The sequence below is a fragment of the Electrophorus electricus genome, chromosome 3 (assembly GCF_013358815.1).
Source record: "Electrophorus electricus isolate fEleEle1 chromosome 3, fEleEle1.pri, whole genome shotgun sequence".
Classification (NCBI taxonomy): domain Eukaryota; kingdom Metazoa; phylum Chordata; class Actinopteri; order Gymnotiformes; family Gymnotidae; genus Electrophorus; species Electrophorus electricus.
In genome coordinates this window covers 20,147,267-20,165,934 of record NC_049537.1, presented here as the reverse complement: position 1 = coordinate 20,165,934, position 18,668 = coordinate 20,147,267, and the positions used below count along the sequence as shown (strand labels likewise).

Below are 18,668 nucleotides of genomic sequence, written 5' to 3'. Positions count from 1 at the left end.
GCTTGCTTATTAAAATCCCCATGTACATTAAAATAACACACGCATATATATTTCTATACAGATGTTACATTACCTTGGCTCAGGCTTTAAGCATGAGTATGGGTGGAGCTCCAGCTGGCCCTGCTGGGACAGGGAAAACAGAAACAACCAAAGACATGGGCTGCTGTCTGGGGAAATATGTAGTGGTCTTTAACGGTTCTGACCAGATGGACTTCAGAGGACTTGGAAGAATTTACAAAGGTTTCCTAACAATAACTTGCTCTTGATATTTTTTTCTTTCTGTGAACCTGTAGTTTGACTTTAGTGTTACAAATAAAATTCTGCATGACATAAAACAATATATGCTGACATCAAATGTAAAACTGGCAAAACTTATTTTGTTCTTTATGTTATTCTCATCATGAATCCTGGATAGGTAGCAGCAAATGTGTTATGAAGCTAGATGTCTCAGATTAAAGATCTTAGACCAAGCCTTACATATATTTACTAACTTGTGATGATGATGATGATTTCACTCATTTTTTTCACTTTTAGGTCTTGCTCAGTCTGGGTCCTGGGGATGCATTGATGAATTTAACAGTATTGACTTGCCTGTGCTCTCAGTTGCTGCGCAACAAATCTACATTGTTCTGACTGCTCGGAAAGAGCGCAAAAGTCACTTCATCTTCACTGATGGAGACTGTGTAGACTTGGACCTGGAATTTGGGCTCTATATAACAATGGCAAGGAATTTTCAAATTGCTAATTAGTAAACTTGAGTTTATTGAGAAATAGATCACCAGTACAGATCAAAATAATGTATACTCAAAGACACTGCGTGATGCATCATTATAGAACCCTGGCTATGCTGGTCGCCAGGAACTCCCAGAAAATCTAAAGGTGCATTTCAGGACTGTGTCCATGATGGTTCCTGACAGACAAGTAAGGTTTCCAAACTCTATTATTTCCATTACTTAATCTTGATAAGGCATTTCCCTTACATATTTTTCCAACTAATCATTACTGTGCTATGTTTTCTAAACTGACACCCTTTTTATTTTTTAAACTCAGCTGTGAAACCTAGCCCATTACCCAATAATTTAATTCTTTTTGGAAATATATTGTGGATGTATGTGAGAAACAATGTTATATAGTTTGTACTTTTGCATTGCAGGTTCACTATGACTTTGGGTTGAGGAACATCCTATCAGTGCTGAGGACTCTGGGTACTCAGAAACGGGCTCGAACTAAAGACACTGAATCAAACATTGTGATGAGAGTTCTGCGTGACATGAATCTGTCGAAACTGGTGTGAATCTTGAACTCTGCACTTTGACTAGTTATATACATGACTGGGACATACAACTGGTATCTGCTAGCTAGTAGCAAATGACAGATTGCCTACAGTTACTGTAAATGGTTATAAGAATATCTACTTGCACAAATAGTTATTCACTAAGTTGTTATGACTAAATGCCTGAGATATCAGGTTTCTGATATTGTAAGTGGATGAGGATGAGTCTTTGTTTCTCAGCCTAATCAGTGACCTGTTTCCTGAATTCCAGCTAGATAGTAGCACATAAACTGAGCTTCAAGCTGCAGTAGCCACACAAGTGGAACAAGGAGGGATTGTTAATCACCCACCTTGGAATCTCAAACTTGTTAAGGTAAATCATTTTCAGATTAGCCAGTTAATACTTGTCGCAAGGACTCATGACCTCAGCAACTGTATTGTGATTAGTAGTTGGCATGACTGGAGGTTCTGAAACTCTGAATATTATTTGGCAGTTGTATGAAGCATCACATGTACGTCATGGACTGATGATACTTGGGCCGAGTGGTGCTGGAAAGACAATGGTAATCAACATTCTCGTGCGCGCCTTGACTGATTGTGGCGCTCCCCACAGAGAGATGCGAATGAATCCCAAAGCCATCACAACCCCACAAATGTTTGGCCGTCTGGATGCTGTCACTAATGATTGAGCTGATGGAATCTTCTCTACTCTATGGAGGAAGACACTAAAAGCCAAAAGGGGTAAGCTGTTGTTTATAAATACCTTAATACAAACATTATAAATTTAGTGTTTTCATATTATCTTATGTTTACTGTTTTAGGAGGGAACATCTGAATTGTGCTTGATGGCCCTGTAGATGCTATATGGATTGAGAACTTAAACTCAGTTTTAGATGACAACAAGACACTCACTTTGGCCAATGGTGATCGGATCACCATGTCTCCAAGTTGTAAGCTAGTTTTTGAGGTGCACAACATGGACAATGCTTCTCCTGCAACTGTGTCAAGAATGGGCATGGTGTTCATGAGCTCCTCTGCCCTCAGCTGGAGGCCAATTCTTCAGGTACTGATATACAGTTGTGTTTCTTTCACTGAGGGTTTTTCACTGACAATACTATAGTAATAGTTTGGATATTAGTGTGCAATGCCTTTAAAACATTGTCCTAAATGATCAGTATTTTGATATGTCAAACTGCTGTTTTCCCAATTCTGATGTCTATTATCTGTGTTCTGTTCTATGTCAAATATACATATCTTTTGACATCTGAAAATCAAAGTTTCTTCCAACTGGCCATTTCATTGTAAAGATAGTGTTAGTAATGTTTGTAGGCATATAATTACTTCCTATAATTGCAGTTAATAATTGCTTTCAAATCTTTGTGAAGTAACTGAGTATTAATGCATGTGTTAGAGCTTGTGTGTATTTCAATTTGGTATCAGGGGTGGGCAAAGAAACATAACGCTCCAGAAGCTGACAGCCTGCTGAGCTTATATGATAAGGTATTTGAAGATGCATACATCTTCATGAAACAAAACCTTAAGCCAAAAATGCAGCTGCTGGAGTGCAACTACATTATGCAGGTAAGTGTCAAATTACTGGTGGATAGTTCATCTATAGCTTCTGCAATACAAAAGCTCCTCTTTTTCCTGTAAAACAATGTCCTTTTTCTGGCATAAGGTGACCCTTAAATGGGCACAGACAAGAGCATGATTTTAGAAAGTGTTAAAAAATTAAATAAAATGGTTTGCAATTTGTAAAGTCTAATTTTTAAAATATGTTGTTAGAAGTATATTGACTCAGTGTGCCATGTGTATAAACTGTACAATGCTAAAAGACTCTAAAATGTTTACTCAGTCAGTGAACCTGCTTGAGGGCCTCATCCCTACTAAAGAGGCAGGAAGCATCTTGAACAACATGCAGATGCAAACGGATATTTGTGTTTTGTATAATGTGGAGCTTGGGAGCTCTACTGGAGCTGGATGATAGAGACAAGCTTGAGGCATTCATTCGGCCTCATGAAAGCAAACTTGATCTGCCACATGTAAAGCCTGGACAGACTATGTTTGAGTACATGGTCAATCAGAATGGCAAGTTCCCCCACACCATTTCACCAGTCTTATAGATTTTTTGCATGTCACACTGTGTAATATGCTACTACTGAAATCTTGACCAAATTCCATGACACTCACTTGTGCTGAAAGTCAGACTACATGACCAAGATTTCTGGCAATAAGACTACGATGTTAGAAAATCAGAACATTCTGTTTATGTCATCCATATGTGGAATAGGAGCAATAATAGCAATGGCAATGGCAATGCCTTGAACAAACAAGTCTCCAAAAGGCAAGTCTCAGAGGAGACATTAAAAATGCATTTTCTCAGCTGCCATAATTCTGCAAAGAATTATTTTGCCATGCTGCAGTTCATTTGTACTTGGCATGAGTTATGGGTTTATTTGTACTTGACATGAGTGCATAATTACAGGCTATTCCGTGTTGGTTGCTTTTAGACAGCCATTGCACCATTGCAACAACAGTCACAGAGATTTTGGAACAAAATTTTTGATACTGCCAGCAAATAATTGAGTGCATCCCAATATGACTATATATATATATATATATATATATATATATAGTCACGGAATGCTCCCCCCACCCCGAGTCACGTGGTATGGCCTGCCGTGTGCAGGGTGGTTTACCATAGTTTGTAGCCACATCCTCCATGACGGCACACACCTGAGCAAGGGTTGATGTTAAGTGTTTGTCTGTCTATTTAAACCCTGGCCTGTATGTGCCTTGTCATTGGTTATTGTTACTATTTCTGTCATTCTTAGCATTAGTGTCATCGTTAGTGTTAGTATTATTGTTTATATAGTTGCTGTTAGCATGATCCAGCGTTTAAGTGTCATTGTTATTGTCTATACTGTCTGTTGTTGTGTGAGTGCCTTGAGTGTCATATATGTTTTATCTTATTAAATGTATCACCAAATCGAGGGAGCTTGTGCATCCTGCCAATGTTACATATATAATTAATAGCACAGGTTTGGCAAGTCAGTACACAAAATATTAACATACTTCTCTGTATTGTACTAACAGAAAATGATAAAACAATATGTCATTGCAAGCTGTGACTTTCGATGTAGGTATTAAATCTAAAATAGTTACACCTGATATTATACCTCATTTGCAAATATGGCTTAGTTAAATTTAGTTGCCATCAACTAGCTAACTAGCTATGCATACTGAATTTTAGAGTATACTTTGGCATTTTTAAATATACTACATACTCAAAAATGCTTAGTATTTGTAATTAGTATGCATTTGGAACGCAGCCATAATCTTTGATGGCAAAGGCATTCATTCAGTCAACAGGGATCATGACTCATTCAAAGACCACAGATTTTAACTCATAACCAAATAAATCATGAATCTTTTGCAACTTAGGATGTTGCAGATTGCAATCTGCAACATCATAATTGTCATGATAATTGCAGTGTAGAGCCAGCTTCAGTCATTTTCAAAGTGGATTATATTTGTAACAGGATCTGTATTCTAGGTGATTGGGAACACTGGAGTAAATATGTAGGGGAGTACATCTATCCAACAGATTCTATGCCAGACTATAATTCTATCTAGTGATAACACTAGAACCAACATCTTGATTGAGACCATTGCAAAACAGCATAAGGTGATCACATATTTTATTGTAATATTTAACTGTCATACATATCTTTGTTTGAATATTTATATTTATGTGTTTGTGTATGTCTTTGTGTGTATGCTGTTCTGCTCATTGGTGAGCAAGGAACTGCCAAGACCGTAATGATTAAAGGGTACACAAAGAAATATAACCCAGAGACAGACTTATTCAAGTCAATGAACTTCTCATCTGCCACGGAGCCAGTGATGTTTCAGGTGAGATAGTCTTCATGCTTGCCTCTCATGTATATAATACAATTTGTACACAGTACTTTTAGACTACCAAATCCCATTTTCACTTTATTTGAATCCTTTAAATAATAGAGGACAGTAGAAAGCTATATAGAGAAATGTATGGGCAATACATATGGACCTCCTGGTGGGCGAAGGATGACTATTTTTATTGATGACATCAACATGCCTGTTATCAATGAATGGGGAGATCAGGTAGTAAAAATTGGGGACTAAGCACCACATGTCAGATATGAGGCCTAACTATATGACAAATGTGTACCAGCTAACTATTTAGCTATATAAATATTTGCATATTTATGTAATAATTAAATTAAACTCAATAAGTTATTTACTAATTAATGAAAGCTGCATTAATATTTACTAATTAATGAAAGTTTTTAATATATTTAGTAATCCTTCCTTTTATGTAATGGGTGCTTTGGAAATATGCTTGTGGTGCAGGTTAGCTTACTTTTGACATCTGTGTATAGATCACCAATGAGATTGTCCGTCAGATGATGGAGATGTCTGGCATGTACAGTTTGGACAAACCTGGAGATTTTACAACCATTGTGGATGTTCAAATGATGGCTGCCATGATTCATCCTGGAGGTGGCAGAAATGATATTCCTCAGAGACTAAAGAGGCAGTTTACAGTCTTCAACTGTACTCTGCCTGCCAATTCCTCCATCGATATGATTTTTGGTAAGTAATTTGTGGATAAACATTTTGTTGCTTATACAATGAATGATCTTGTCATAGCTATTGAAGTGTCAGTGAGCATATCCAGTTTCTTCTTGATTGTTTACACAATTTAACTTAAGCAGGGATCTTAGCAGACAAACACAACAGTCTAAGTGAAACGAACATTTCATGCATAATCCATTTCTCTTTGCCTACCCAATAAATTCAAAATAAAAGTTTTTTTCCCTATCAAAACTGAATAGATCATTCTCATTGTTAACAAGACTTGTACCTGTAGTACATTATTTGGCTAAAAGCATATGGACCTTTCCCCCAATTATTGAATTCAGGTTGTTCAGCCACACCTTATTGTTAACATATCTGTATTCAAGCACATAACCATGCAATACATAAATACTAACAGTAGAATGGGTACTGAAGAGCTGGAGAGGATGCCACCTTTACCACAAGTCAGTTTGTGAAATTTCTGCCCTGCTAGCTCTACCGAGGTCAACTATGGAATCTTGGAACAACAATAGGTTAGCCACAAAGTGGTAGACTATGCAAACTTGCCAAGCAAGGACACTGAGTGCTGAAGCTCATGGCTTATAAAAATTGCCTACCCTCTGTTGCATCATTCACAACAGAGTTCCAGGCTACCTCTGTAATCAACATGACCACAAGAACAGTATATGGGGAGCTTCATGAAATGGGTGTCCATTGGTTAAGCAGCTGCACACAAGCCTAAGATCACTAAATTGCACCCCCATTGGAACTTGTTCTCTGTAATGATGAATTATGCTTCACTAACTGGCACAGTCAGATAAATCTGGGTTTGGCAGATGCCAGGAGAATGCTACATAACAAAATGCGTAGTGCCAAAAGTACAGTTTATTGAAGGAGGGATAATGGTTTTGGCTGTTTTATAGCATTGGGCTAAACCCTGAGGAGTAATGTTTAATACTACAGCATACAGAAACATTTTAAACAATTATATGCTTTCCACTTTGTAGCAATTTTTGGGAATGCCCTTTCTTATTCACATTATATGGCCCTGTCACCCTGTGCAAAACATGTAGTCCATATATACATGGTTTGATGAGTTTGGTATAGTGGAATTCCAATGGACTGCACAGTGGGGTTGAGGGGGTCTGTACCTCAACCCCACTGAACACCTTTGGGATGAATTGCATTATTGATTGTGAGCCAGGCGTTGTTGTCTGACAACGCTGCCTGATCTCACAAATGGTCTTTTGATTAAATAGGGGCAAATTCGTACAGACATACAAAGTCTTCTGGAAAGCCTCCCAAGAAGAGTGTAGGCTGTTATATTTGCAAAGGGATTGGGACAACTCCATATTTGTACCCATAGTTTTAGAATGTGATGTTCAGCAAATTAATTCCAGTGTTCACATACTTTTGACAATATAGCTATAACTATAACTCATAAAATGAGTGGCAAAATTCTTTTCCCATAATGCGCTGAAAACCATTACCAAGAATTTTCATGTGACAAATTCTAACTTTGCAGGGTTTTGAAATCTCCCCAATTTACAAGGTACTTTTAAGAACGAGGTACATTTTTGGAGGCACTAATGAAGGAAGAAAATCTCTTAAATTGTCAGATGGATAACCAGGTTTTATTCATGAATTTATACACTTTTCCTCTCCCTAAATACTAATATCTATCTACACCTATCCATTTCTATAGGAATCATTGGTGGTGGATATTTCCATTAATGTCGAGCTTTCAAATCAGAAATGTCTGAAATGATAAAAAAAATATGGTTTCTGCTTCTCGGATTCTTTGGCAATGGACAAAAGTAAATACATAAGCCACAATTTGTCCTCATGCTGTACATGCTTCAGTTTTGAATCACTACCTGTAAATTTTGTTCTCACATTGCCCTTTTGCCATAGGTCAAGATGTTACCTACACCATCAAAGTTTCACTTTTTTAACTTGAGAGACCTATGCAGGATTTGGCAAGGCATGTTGAAAACCAAAGCAGCAGAATGTGATGAAATTCCCACTCTTCTGGCTTTGTTCAAGTGTGAATGCTCTCATGTAATTGCAGACAGGTGCAGTAAAAGTTTAATCTATACTTATTTCAAGATATACACTTAGTTAAGATTAGATATTGCTTTTATTCAAACATGTTTTACAGCGTCTCCCGTTACCTGGATAACATTTATGTAGGAAATTTGAAAATGAACAATATTTACTTATAAAATACTTCTGATTTTCAGGTTTGTGTGTATTGAGGATAAACAGTGGTTTGATAAGGCAATAACGCATGTCATCCAGGAGCACGTGGATCCTGCCTTAGTACTAGAGGTCCACCCTGAACCTTACTTTGTGGACTTCTTGCGAGAGACCCCAGAGTCTACAGGAGATGAAATTGATGATGCTTGTCTTGATGCTCCCAAAATATATGAGTTGGTATGTATTCTAGAAAACATTTGTCTCAAAAGATATTGGCATATGCCCTAAACATTTTTAGATTCTCTATTTTAAGTTGTGTCCTTGAAGATGCCCCCAAAATAAATTACTAACAAAGATAACATATTCTGGTATGTATTTTCAGAAATTGTATATAAACTGTGCATACTCTGATGTCTGGACTTTTCTTAGGTGCCAAATTTTGAGATACTGTCAGAGAAACTGCAGTTCTACCAAAGCCAATACAATGAGGCTGTCCGAGGCTCACATTTAGAACTTGTTTTCTTTTCTGATGCATTGACTCACTTTATCAAGGTTAGCACAGTGTCCCTAATTACAATTTATGATCACTGGACATCTCTCTTCTCCAGAAAACCGTTAATTTCTGTTTGATACAGATCTCCCACATCATTCAGACAGCTGGTGGGAGTGCTCTTCTTTTTGGAGTAGGAGGATCAGGAAAGCAGAGCCTTACTTGTTTATCCTCCTACATTGCTGGATATAGCACAATCCAGATCACTCTTACCAGGAAAATTGCATGACACATAAGCAATATCATACAAGAGGGAGTGGTGAATATACTGAATATCAGCAAGGCTGTGATGATCTTTGGCACACTGCCTGGGAATACAAGTGCTTTTTATTAGTAAACAGTAAAGAGTGGCAATAGATTATGGCTTGTTTGTTTATTTAATAATTTACTTGACTAAAAAAATGTATTTGGTCCTGCCAACATAAATAGTTCTGTAACTAGACTGTTGCCATGCAACACCTACATTTTCTTACATGCTAGCTTGCTACTTTGAATAGGTCTGCATTACAGCAGGTCACCTACTTTTTACTTCATGTACATTTATCTGTATATTTCCATTTATTGTGCAACCAGTGAAATAACAGTTTGTTGACAGTTGATTTGGTGGCATGAATTAACAACTTGATCAGACAATATGTTGTTCCTTCATTTCCTGCTCTCCATGAATAGTCTCCAGTAACATTTTAGTGAGTTCCTTTCCTCCCTTTTGTCATCTCCTGACCAACATTCATAATTTAATTCAAATGTTATTTGTAGAAATATGCTCATTTTTGCAATGCAGTTTGTTGCAATCTAAGACAGACATTTGTAGTGGTTTTAACACTTTGAATAAATTGTCCATTACAGTGGATAAAATTAATTGTGGTATCACCTTGATTACCAGGGAAAATGAATAAATTTTAATTAATTTATTAATTATTAGTAATTCAATCTCAACTCATGAAAATTGGCAATTCGATATGTAATTATTACTCATCTATCAAACACTATAGTATCACTCTAGACTCATGGACGAAATAAACAAGGTATGTTTATTGAATAAGCATAGATAGAAAAAAAATGCACAACAATCATTGACTAAAATTCTACTTAAAAGAAGTATCGAGTTCACTAGAATAACAATTCTAGCAAGACAACCAAGTGAAATGTAACGCAAATAATTCATGGTGGATAAAGGTAGCTATCTAGTCTAATAAAGGAAAGAGAAAAAAACAAAAGGGAGAAAGGTAGTTGTTTTAAGCAACCTGTAAGCATAACTGAAATCTAAGTGGAGGATCATGAGGAAAAAGAGCCAGCTGTTGTGACACAGTAGAAGAGGGAAACAAATTATAGGACAGATGAGGCTGTATCACAGATGAGAGGAAAGAGTTAACTAACCTCGTAGACTATGTGGAGGGGGGGGGGGGGGGGAAGCGCAACTACCAGGAAGAGCAATTGGATCATCAATTTCATTACTGTCCTAATTTCTAGAAGTTACAAACCACTAACTTTAATATATTGTCTAATTGGTTCATATAGGATTTGTAGTAAACACAACTAGGAGTGATTAACAATTCATTTACAATAAACATGAAGTAAGCAACATAAAAATGAAGTGATCTTGGTGAATAATGGAAATGAATAAGGAACAAGTAATGAAAAAAATACTGTAGATATATCAAATAACAGGAGCAAATGTCACAATTTTGAGATTATATTAAAATAACAATACATTACTGGTGGATAATCATTTGACATCATAGTAGGTTAAATGGCAAGTTGTTACTTTGTGAATCTGTGGGAAAGAAAAATATATATGTCTGTGACCATATTTCTGTTGGATGAGAAAAGTTGGTTATCCTGGTAAGGGTTTGGGTCTGAGGGAATTTATGGTCACAATTACTTGAAGTATAGCCAGGCTGGTAAGAGATTCACACCTTCAAATCTGTGGGTTTATGACACCTCAGTAAAGGGGAGAGTGTTAGAGAGCCAGGTCATCTTGATAGCTAGGTTGTTTATGGCTTTGTTGCTCAACATCACATGCACCAGCAGGGTCCTGGGTCTTGTCTGTGGCCCGAAGGTCAGAGAAAGTTCCCCCTGACCTGGTCAAAGTTTCATCAGGGGAATAATTTTAGTCTATCTTCATTACATAATGTTTGTTAATGTAAGTAACATAATGTAAATTCTATATACCAGCACTCATGGAATGTATTTTCTCCAGTCAAAGTACTTGGTTGGAACTAATTCTATAATATCTTTCATTAATTAGAAAAAGGACACTGAATTACAATGGATGGCCTATTTTGTATTTATTACCTTTTTGTGCTTAATCTGTCAGAATGTACAATGTCAGCAACTTGATGGATGACCTGAAAGTGCTCTTTGGAATTTCTGGTGCTGATAAAAAAGGCATCATTCATTTTTTCTGACAATGATGTAAAGGATGAAGTGTTCTTGGAGTACCTGTACAATGTGCTGTCATCAGGAGAGGTGAAGTACCTTCCTAGGTTTATCATTTTGATGTACATTGTGTACAAAAAGAAATAGGTACTTTACTTATTTTTCAGCCTGATTATGCTTAAATGTCAAAATAGTCTGTAAGTAATGCTGAAATTGTTTCTTCTCCAGGTGCCTAATCTGTTTGCCCAAGAGGAACTTGATGAGATAACACAAAATCTCATTTCAGTGATGAAAAAGGAGTTGCCTCGAATTCCACCTACCTTTGACAATTGATATGATTTCTTCATCTCACATGCCAGAAAGAATCTTCATGTTGTATTGTGTTTTTCTCCTGTAAGTCAGATCCATCTGAACAATGTCACAATAACTACATTTTGGCTTTTCCAAACAAAACATGTGAAAAGCAAAAATTCTCATACAATATTGCCAGTAGATCATTTTACTAATTAGAAAAATTTAAGGCTTGGACTTTGTTTTGTTTGTATAGTTGAAAATTTCAGGGTATTATTGATCAAAATTACATTTGCATCAAATGAGTAAATATATTTGTTTCAGGTAAGGTCTTATTTAAACCATTTTTCTTATTTGACTATTTAACTAGGCTGTTGAGGATATAAACAATTTTTTTTTTTTGGGGGGGGGGTGTTGTTATTGTTGTTTGTTTGCTTGTTTTGTTGTTGTTTTGTATGCATACAGAATAGCTGAGACATCAGGATGTATTAAAATCTCTTATATTGTTTGATTACCTGACCAGGTAGGTGAGAAATTTCGTACACGTTCTCTAAAGTTCCCTGGACTGATATCAGGCTGCACCATGGACTGGTTCACCCCCTGGCCAAGTGAGGCTCTGATTGCTGTGTCTCAGCATTTCCTCTCTGAGTTCCACATTGCCTGTTCCTCAGAAGTGAAGACAGCAGTTGTCCAGACAATGGGCATTTATCATAACAAGATGTCCTCCATCTGTGAAAGCTACTTTGACAGGTAAGGGATAGAAAAAATGGTTGAAAGTTTTAAAGTATGCCACCAGGAATGTATCAAGAATAAGAACTTGTCATCAGTGATTTGTTCAGGTGATAATTAAAGTGTGAGAAACCTCAACATTTCTTTAAGGAAAATTGAAACCTTGCTCAAGTAAAACAGAAAATGGCTGTGCTACATCACAGTCATTTTATATTATTCAGATTATAGATTGTGTTTATCTGCCTTCATATATTCAGTGTATCTGGAATTCCATAATCTGGAGTAACTTCTTATTAACGTGTGTCAAATCTCATTTTTCTTCCATGGTCTAGGGCCAATGTTTTTTTTTTAAACTATATTTCAAAAATGGGAAGTATACTATAATACATTTTTCACAAAAATTAGATCAGTTTTACATGGCAGGTGGTTATGCTTGATGTGCTTTGATGGTGGCCCTGTCTAAAACAATACCATAAAAACACTAAAAACAAAGAGATGTTTGGCTAGTGTCAGAATTTTAAGATTTTCTTATTGACTACTTTAGGACATACCATTAGAAGTTTTCTTTGTTTTACATTTAAGTACAAAGTTAAAGTAGCAGTAAAGGTGGACTTAAGTGAATAATAATTTTTAACAAAGGACAAAAATTGGGTAGAAAATCTCTAGAGACATTTAACTAGAGGGCACCAGAAAGATACATGCCATCTGGGCCTCCAGAATATTCGGATCAAAATGTCTTAGTAGTAACTTTTATCTGGAATACATGGTAAGGTGTAATATAAAACCTACATAAAACCTTTAGTGAATCAACAATAGGTCACTCCCAGGGAGTCATTCCAGCGACCATATAAACCTGTAATGCACTGTGAAGTCTGAGATGAAATCTGAACATTGTTCTGGATTAAGAACAGAACAACTGGATTAAGCAAATGGTGAGTTTTGGCATACAAGATATTTACAGATAAACAGTATTTAAGCATGTTACCTGTTGAATGAGGAAATGATGGGAGTACTGCATTTAACAGGTCAAAGTTGGAGATAAAGAGACAGATATCATGGATGGCTTCCAGTTGTATATAACTACAAAGCTGCCTAATCCTGCCTACACACCAGAGATCAGTGCTAAGACCTCCATTATTGACTTTACTGTGACAATGAAGGGACTAGAGAATCAGCTGCTAGGCAGAGTCATTCTCACTGAAAAATATGTAAGTCAGTGAGGATTTTTTTTGTAATTAATTTGTCATTAATTTTTAACAATTAATTACAATCCCTTGACAATATTGAACACTTCACAGTCTTCATTGCATGTGCACTGGTGTTATAACAGGAACTAGAAGCTGAGAGACTGAAGCTTTTGGAGGATGTCACAGCTAACAAGAGGAAGATGAAGGAGCTGGAGGATAATTTGCTGTTCAAGATCAGCACAACAAAATGTACATTAAACGCACCTTGAACCTCTCATAATACACTTCTCAGGTCTAATGACTGAGTAAAACTACCCATGTGATGGTTTGGTTATGCCTTCATACAACTGCATAGCTCCAAATTTCTGGCTTGACTGTTCCCTCTTTAACATCCTTGTATTTTTGTAGGGTCTCTGGTAGATGATGAGTCTATGATAGGAATCTTGAATATCACTAAGTAGACCGCTGCAGAGGTGAGTGAGAAGCTGCATGTGGCAGCTGAAACAGAGGTAAAGATCGTCACAGCCCAGGAGGAGTACCGACCAGCTGCCTCCCGCGGTAGCATCCTCTACTTCATCACTGAGATGAGCATGGTCAATGTCATGTACCAGACCTCCCTGGTCCAGTTTCTTAAAATATTTGATCTCTCCATGACAAGGTAATATTCAAATAACACAAGTTTTTTTTTTAAATATTTTTATATTTATTTATATTTTTCCATTATTTTCCATGTGTTATTTATTATTACTATTTTATGTTTATTTTTCATTCTTTCTTCTGTTTCTTAAGGTCAGAAAAATCTACTTTGATTCAGAAGCGTATTGTGAACATCATTGACTACTTGACTTACACAGTGTTCAGATACACTGTTAGAAGCCTGTATGAGAATCACAAGTTTATCTTCACTTTGCTGTTAGACCTCAAGATTGACCTCCAGAAGGGCAACATAAAGCATAATGAGTTTCAGATTCTCATCAAAGGTGCAGGCACATACTGAAAGTTTGCTCTGACTAATGAAAGTAATCCAGTGTGAACAATGTTCATATCAGTAAATTTGTCATGTGTTACCTTAATAGAAATTAACTCCATAGTGTGCATGCTGGAGTGTATAACTGAACTGGTATCATTTTCTTTGTATCTGTGTCAAGGTGGTGCCAATCTGGAACTGACGCTTGCCCTCCTAAACCTTTTCATTGGATCCATCCATTACACCTATACTTCAGAAATATAACTCTGTCCCCATCTGTGAACTTCACAAGAAAGGAGACAAAAACCTTGTGACTTGCATGTCTGTTGTACTGTCTGTCATTCACATACTATTCTATAAACAAATGCACAGGAGTCCTGCCCATTGGAGCATGTTTTAAAATGGCATCTGTAACATGTACATGTTTAATAGCTTTACACTGACACTGTAGAGTTAGTGTATTGAATTGTTACACACTTACACTACAGATGCTGGTGTCCAGACTGCACACTATCTCAAGCCTGGAAGTATGTAGCTGATGCAATGGGCTTGAGGTTCACCGAGCCTGTTATTCTGAACCTAGAGACAATATGGAAGGAGAGTGATCTACGTACACCTCTGATCTGCTTCCTTTCCATGGGTTCTGATCCAACCAAACAAATTGAAGCTCTAGTAAAGAAGTTGAAAGTAGGTGATTACATCTCAAACTCACAGACTTTACTGTGGTAAAGCATATGACATTATTGGTATAGCATTTTTCAGGTGTATGCAATTATACCATTCCCAGCTGGGCTTAAACCTTGCATGCATGTTCAGTCATTTCTGGGCTTTAGAGATTGTTAAACCTCAGGCTCACATAAAACCTTAGAAGAGTGTGTAATTGTTTATATATGAGAATATGTAGAAAGTATCTTTAAAGTAGGAGTCAAGACAGCTTTTAAATCTGATGTAATGCAATTTACAGTTCTTGCTAATTTTTGTAAGACGTAAAGCCACTTAAGACTTAAAGCCATTAAAAGAGTCCATGCTAACCCTTCAATACCACTCTATTCTCCAATGCCCCTCTCTTCAAAGATATGCATAGTGCCTAGCCTACCCTCCTATGTGTTGTGTACACACCCTAATAATTTGACAAAGAGGGCCATGTCCTTGTAGAGAGGTATTCTGATTGGTAATGCAGCTTAAGGTCACTCAAGCTAGTATGCACTACACCTAGAAAAATACCTAGAGGTATTTTCTTAAAATAAATGAATAAGGTGTTTACAGCATCTTAAGTTGTTTCTATGTATTTAACTGAAGTATCAAGTTAAAAAAAAAGTATATTACAAATTACCTTATTTAAAGGACATTTATCCAATATATATAGTAATATATTTTATCATTACTAATCTTTACAAAGATATTAATAGTAACTGAATATTGAAATTGTACTGTTGATAAAATAAGTACAATATACAAAATATGTTCACTTATCCTACAGAATTGGTAACAGGCTCTAGGCAGGAGACCGAAAAAGACTTGGAACCTTGGCACACATTGGCCTTGTTGTTGAAAAGCAACTCTTAAGATATGTACAATTTTGGCTTACTTGATTAGATTTCAGAGCCGTATCAATGGGACAGGGGCAAGAAGTGCATACAAGGAAGCTGGTGCAGATATCAATTGCACAGGTAAATGCGTCTTGTTTCTTAAGAAAGCCAACTCCATTAAAGCCAGCAACATATAATTAGTAATATATCTAAAATATAATATAATTCTGGCACACAGGGTCGCTGGGTCCTACAGAACTGCCACCTGGGACTTGAGTTCATGGATGAGCTGTTGGAGACAGTGACCACAGTGGAGACCATGGATGATGCCTTCAGGGTTTGGATCACCACTGAGCCCCATGCTCACTTCTCCATCACCCTGCTGCAGGTCACATGAATTCTGCTTTCTCATATGATTACCATGTCTTGATATACTTTGATTTTCTTCCATGTTTGTTATTATTGGTAAATATAATAATTTCCATGATTTTTGTAACTTTTTAAAAATATTTTTTAATTCATAGTCCTCCATCAAGTTTACCAATGATCCTCCCCAAGGAGTCAAAGCTGGTTTGAAGTGTACCTTTGTGGGAATTTCTCAAGATCAGCTGGACTTTAGCATTCTGCCCATGTGGAAGCCATTACTTTACAGTGTTGCCTTTTTACACACTGTTGTGCAGGTAATGATATATCAGCATTGCTAAAATACAAGAATAATGCAGTCATACCCTTTTGACCATTCTTAATCCGCAGGAATGTCATAAATTTGGGCCATTAGGTTGGAATATTCCCTATGAATTTAATTTGGCAGACTTTACTGCAAGTGTGCAGTTTATTCAGAACCATTTGGATGAATGCACTCCTAAAAATGTCTGAGTTTTTCTTTATTTTTCTGTTTCATTATTGTGTCTGCTCTGCCAGTGCTTATTTTCTTTAGGATTGTCCTACAGGGAGTGTCATGGATTACAGTGCGTTACGTGTTGGGAGAGGTACAGTATGGAGGAAGAGTCACTGACGATTTTGACAAACAACTTCTTAACTGATTTGCACGAGTATGTTTTCCTTTAGAAAATAGAACTCAAGTTGCGGTAAGAAAAATTGGATTGAGGGAAATAAATTTTATGAAACTGTTCAACGGGTCTGGTTCAATGACAAGATCTTTGATCCATTATTCTACTTCTACCCTGGCTACAAAATTCCAACATACAAGGCAGCTGATCAGTACCTGGACTACATTCAGAATCTGCTTGCTGTGGACACTCCTCAAGTCTTTGGCTTGCATCCTAATGCTGACATAAGGTAAAACCCCTACAAAACTTGATAAAACAATTTAAGCACCATGTAGTATGTGTAACTCAAACATATGTCTTCATCACCTAGGTAGAATACAAAGATAGTGTCAGTGAAAGATAATTCATAGCTTTTGCTTATATTTAAAAAAATACAAAAAAAATGGGAAGCTTCAGCTATCATTCACTTCAGTATTAGATTATACATAAATTCTCTACATATCTTGCAATATATTCACTCACATCCTTCTTCATAGTCTGTTAATACTGGCCTTCCACTAATCCACTATTTGACAATGATCCCAGCTAGGTTTTTGATTAAGTAGGAAACCTGTCACGTCTTTAGTAAACAAACTCAAGGGTTATACAATCTTTTTAATTATGTGACTGGTACATCAAACAGTAATTAAATCTAAGTTTACTCTAATCAAATCTCTTGGCCCAGTCCAGATTTACTATTGTGCAGCAGAGTTCAAATAGGTTTGCTCCAACCACATGAAAATTAGGTAGTGGTTGTAAAGCATTGTCATAAATATGAAAACTCACAATTTTGATTACAGATACAAAATATTTCTCCAAATAAACAGGTTAAAGCTAGACAGATGAAAATGGGAGCTCTAAACCCCATGAACATCTTCCTACGTCAGGAGGTTGATCGCATGCAGAAGATTATTGGTGTAGTGCATACTAGCTTGAGTGACCTTAAGATGGCCATTGAAGGAACAGTTATCATGAGTGAGGTAAGAACTGCTTGACGTCAGGTCATTTTTTCCAGATTTAATCACCAGGAATCTATAACACCAATGGCCAGCACACTCCCCAAAAGCAAGAATGGATTTCTCTCAATCTCTCTGAATTGCCAGCTGAGATGAGACTCTGATGGTAATGTTTTATTTCAACCATTATTCCTTGTAAAGGTCTCTGCTATATATTTTATGCTATATATTTGATAACATTTTTTAAATGTTTTCTTTTAGAGCCTCAGGGATGCTCTTGATAACATGTTTGATGGTCATGTCCCAAACCTGTGGAATAAGTTGTCTTGGGAGTCATCTACCTTGGGCTTTTGGTTCACTGAACTACTGGAAAGAAATATTCAATAGCTGGATCTTTGAGGGAAGGCCCAAAACATTCTGCATCACTGGCTTCTTCAACCCTCAAGGTAGGCTAATGCCCAATGCTTCGTTAGACCTATTAGACTACTTGACATCTGTTTTATCTACTGGATCTTTCCTTCATTGCCCCTTTTTAATAATTGTAATGTTTCTTCTAATTCACGATGTCACTATCAGTCAATATTAAATATATAATTCTCAATTTAACATGAGCCTACAGCAAAACAGTCACAAAATTTTTATAATTTTGTAATTATTCCCAATTCACCCAATATCTCCTGACTACCTGCTGATGCCTGCGTGTGTGTCTCTCTCTCTCTCTCACACACACACACACACACACACACTCAGGTTTCCTAACAGCTATGAGGCAGGAGGTGACAAGGGCACACAAAGGCTCTGGACACAGTCACTCTGCACAATGATGTGCTGAAGCAAACCAAACAGGAGATCACGTCTCCCCCAGCAGTATGTGTTTCATTCACAGGGAGGAGGTAAAATACGTCAGTGAGATAATTGGTATTAAGTGTTATTTCT

At 36.7% G+C, this 18,668-nt stretch overlaps 1 pseudogene; it reads left to right on the top strand.

The window, feature by feature from the left end:
- Positions 1–18,668, top strand: part of LOC113572265 — a 37,538-nt pseudogene that overhangs the window by 18,763 nt on the left and 107 nt on the right.